At 30.6% G+C, this 4,521-nt stretch overlaps 1 pseudogene; it reads right to left on the reverse strand.

The window, feature by feature from the left end:
- Positions 1-3,081: 3,081 nt before the first annotated feature.
- On the reverse strand, positions 3,082-3,833 carry LOC141716461 (omega-6 fatty acid desaturase, chloroplastic-like; annotated as a pseudogene).
- Between the last annotated feature and the right edge of the window lie 688 nt (positions 3,834-4,521).

Consider the following 4,521-nt stretch of genomic DNA (forward strand, 5'->3'; position numbering starts at 1 on the left):
CGATAATATAATGATAATTTATAATTCAGAAGTGTTTTATCATTATAGCATTTCTCTTAAAACTAATAATAAATTTGAGCTCTGTACTTTGTTTGAATTATAGTTTCTGGTTACCAAAAATTGACAGTATCTAAGAAAATAATTGTTCATAACTTGAAAGATCGAACTAATTAAACAGGAAGATCTTGTTTTATCTGGATTACAGTTAAAAAATAAAATAAATATTAAAGTCAAAATACAGAACCGTTTCTTATTTTCTTTTTAGAATGTGTTTGGTTTGGACCGTTGGGCCGAGGGCATGACCCGAGCAAGACTTTGGCTTTTAGCCTTTAACTTGAAATTTGAAATTCGAAACAACTTGGTGGTTTATAAACTAAAGGGGCCAATAAACTGTCGGTGCAATGGTTGACCTCGTGTGGCTCGTGTCCCTTTTGCGCAAGGTTACGAATTCGATTTCTGAGAACTGCATATTTGTGATTAATTATTATATATTTTTTATGTCCAAATTTATTTATCCTGTTTAATTTTTTGAGGTCAAATTGACCTAAATTTGACTGTAAATTAAATATTAATAATTTATTATTTTAAAAAACTGAAAATACATATAAAAGTAATTGCTATTTTATAATTTTTTCGATTATATACTCTATGAAAATTTCGATCAAAATTGGGTTAATCTGATAACGAAAATTCCAAGAGAACAGATAAATTGAGACGGAGTGAGTATAAAAAAAACACGGGTAAATTACACATAATCATTGGCGTTTTAATTCATATTTTTCTTTTGATAATTACTTTCTTGATTTTCTAAGTACAAATTTTGATAAACTTGTAAATACACGTGTATAGTATATAGTTTGAGTATGAATTTTAGAGGAATTTCTTATCTATAATTATACCAAAAATGAGGTTAGACGAGGTTTTCATTAATATTTTTTTAAAATTAAAATAATACAGTATTTGACCCTGAAAATAAGAGTAGTCTACTGATTAAAATTCGATGTTATTTTAGATAATTAATTGTATTTATATGGTACAGAAAATGAGAGAGTGTCATTTCATGACTAAAATCGGATTCACGTACTAATATGTTCTTCAACATTTAAATCATGAACAAAAATGAAATTTCATAATTAATTTCTTTTTCTTTTTTTTTTGAGAAAAAAAACCTTTGGTAACCCTCTTTGTGATGGATGGCTAATGTTAACAGGCGCCCTTAAAGCCCATATTCTGTAGTCCAACTTTTTTCTAATGCAAAAGGCCCATTTCATTTGATTCGATTTACAAGTTTGTAAAATGCACAAAATTATATAAAAAAAATCATTTTTATTTAAAATTTCAGTTTTTACAACACGTGGACTGTTAAAAATTATGTTTAACGGAGAGCCTCCCGTAATCAAGATCTCTAAATTTGAGGGACGGCACTTTGATAAGTTGGTTAATTTTTATTAGTGTAAATTTTTGTGTATAAAAAGGGTTTAATTATTATTAATGATATAAAAGTAAATTAAAAAAATATGATTTAAGAGTTTATTTTGTGTCCACTATTAATAACATCTATATCTATATATCTATATATTTATATAAAGGAGGATCCCTTGCGCCTGACGTGGCTATCCTCAAAATCTTCAATTTTATGTTCTTGGTTTCTCCTGATTTTAGTTTTGATTTCTTAGGCCTTTTCAATTTTCATTTTCAATCAATTTAATTAAGTAAATCGACTGTTTGCATTTCTTCTGTCACCTATCTGTATTCCTCAATAGAATATGACCTTTCATTTTCTATTTCCAAGCGCTTACAGTTATGTGCCTATAGATATAAATAATTATTTATTTATTGTTCGAGTTGTAAGTTCTTTTCTGGATCTTTCTTTCACCCTCCATCTAATATGTGTGTTTAGATCGATTAGCAACACAAGGAGGAGGAAATGATGGTTGATCGTTGATGTCTGCCTCCAGGTACATCTTCATTTCTACATTATATCATTACTTATTTTGCCACTTAAGTAGTGTTCATTTCAGTTGATAAAAAAGGGCGCACTTTTGTTGAAAGCCGTGGAAGATTTAGAACTGGCAAATTATGATCCATGGATTTAGTAGTCTACAATTAACTATTGATTCTTGCAAATAACTTGATTATTTTTTTATTTTATTATGTTGATTGTGTCAAATATGTTGGTGATGGTACGTTGATAAAGTTATTCCTGCCAGTGAACTGGTAGTTATATTAGCTTTACTCTAAACTTATATATATCGAAGGCCATTAGAACAAATGATTACAGTGTACTGGATGATAAAAAGGTACTGACTCTTTAACTACCCTTTGATGGCCTTTGCTACCTTTACTGTTTTATTTGTTAGATGAAATTTTGTGATGGTTCCAAGAAAATCTTATGCATACTGCCATCTATAAGCATTCGGTTCCTTGATTCAATCACCGTGTGAGTGAGAGGAAGGTCTACAGTCTCATGCTTGCTAGCAATCAAAAGCTAGATACATCAGTTCATTGATTTTCCCATGCTTCAGAAGCGTGCTGACGACTTGACCGCTCTATCAAGTATGCCTCTTAGATTAGCCTTCTTTCAACTGGTTTGATTCTAGATTAAAGTTGGGTATTGGCATTGCTGAAAATTCGGTAAATTGATTACATCATGACTTTAGAACGGAGCGTAGCTTAATTGGTGTATAATCATAAACAACGAATTTATACCTAGAAGATCTATTTACATATATATTTTTTAGGTTTTTATAATTTATATAGCAATAGTTCTAATATAGCTTATGCTTTGTTGAGAAAATAAATTGTAAGACTTTAGTATATCTAATTATACATGCACCTAATGGGTGTAGTTATAACTCTCAACATGGCCTCATTCGTAAAAACTATTTTAAACCTAGATATTTTTTAATCTTCACGAGTTGCTATTATAAAAAATTATAACACAATAAATAATTTTTTTTGTTGCAAATATTGTATCTCTTGGATAATTAGGCTTCTTTTATTTTTCTTAATCCAAGACTAAAGTTGCTTATTGCTAAAAATTAAGTAACTCGGATACATTCTTACTTGAGATTTATGTTATCAATTTAATCTAAATAGTAACTTGGATTTGAAGGGAATGTGAGGTGTTGTGTGGTGGACTATTGTGAAAGTGCTCATCCAAAAATGGTAACCTAACCTTAGCATTAACCAGTACTTGATCCATCCCACAACCCCTATCTTCAAGACGATCAATGGCCATCCAACTGCCATGAATGTAAATAGACATCCAAGCTTATCTTTACTCTTTGTATCTCATTTGCCTGAACTTCTTTTATTCAAAATGACAAACCACCCAGTGAGTGAGCTATAGACATCCAAGGCCTAAATGGACCATATGCAAGGATTATTGCCTGTCGAAAAATTGGTGATGCACTAAACTCCTTTACTTTAGCAAGGTGCCAAGTTGTATCTGCATTAACATGTTTGTTTTTTCATGATGTCGATCATGCTTAATGCGTTATGGCTCATACGGGTATATTAGCATCATAAAAGCCAAAGTTCCAACAATGTCTTCAAGAAATTTGTTCTTCGAAATGACTTCTGTGCATAATCTTGGCCTATAACAAAGAACCCTGTAATCTTAGACTCACAGTTCCTGTATATGTCCATGTGAAAGGAAGTAAAAACCACAGCAATTTTGAGATCATGAAGAGTCCCAAAGTGTAAGAAGTTACCAATATTAATACTAACTTTCATGTTTTTCCATCATTGATCTCAAACACCTTTTGCGAAAATGAGTCAATAATATTCTTCAACGTAATGTTATATGGTAGCGGTTCTACAATTTGCATGAAGCGCAATTGCTTTCTGTAGTTTGTTGCTGATAATGCGCTGATCTTTTAGACATATAATGCGCTGATCTTTTAGACATTGCATCCTTCTCTAGGTAGAACTCTCCACCTCAAGAAAGATATGCTTTTCTGGAGCATTCTTGAGTTGAGACAATTTATGGGTCCGGATTGGCCTCTGTTCAAAACCCATGAAAAAAAGCAGAGTTTGCAAATGTTCAAGTCATTTGAAGCAGCTATTACATTTTATTTATAAAAAAAAGTCATTTGAAACAACAAGAGAAAATTAAGAAGCAACCAAATTGTAAAGTTTGAAACTTTAGCTTGGGTTCTCAATTTCCAACATTCATGAGGTTGATGGATAATGGGAAAAGAGTTCTTATATTTATTCTTTTATTTATATCTTCTACAAATATAAAAGTGTAGCGGATTTGATTAAAAATTAGATTAAAAATAACTTTTTCTTGGTGATAACATGTTACCAGCACCTTGTAGAAATTAAGTTTGTTCTAAAACTTACTAGCTTTTCTTTAAAGCGTTTCGCCTGCACCTAATAAAATTTGATGTTTAAAAGAGTTTATCTTTTTGTTAACCTGCTGGATAATGCTTTTCTTGGTCATACTATATTTTGTTACGATAAAATTTGATATTTAAAAGAGTTTATCTTTCTTAAAAAAAATTGTAAACTAGA

This window comes from Apium graveolens, chromosome 1, assembly GCF_009905375.1.
Source record: "Apium graveolens cultivar Ventura chromosome 1, ASM990537v1, whole genome shotgun sequence".
Lineage (NCBI taxonomy): Eukaryota > Viridiplantae > Streptophyta > Magnoliopsida > Apiales > Apiaceae > Apium > Apium graveolens.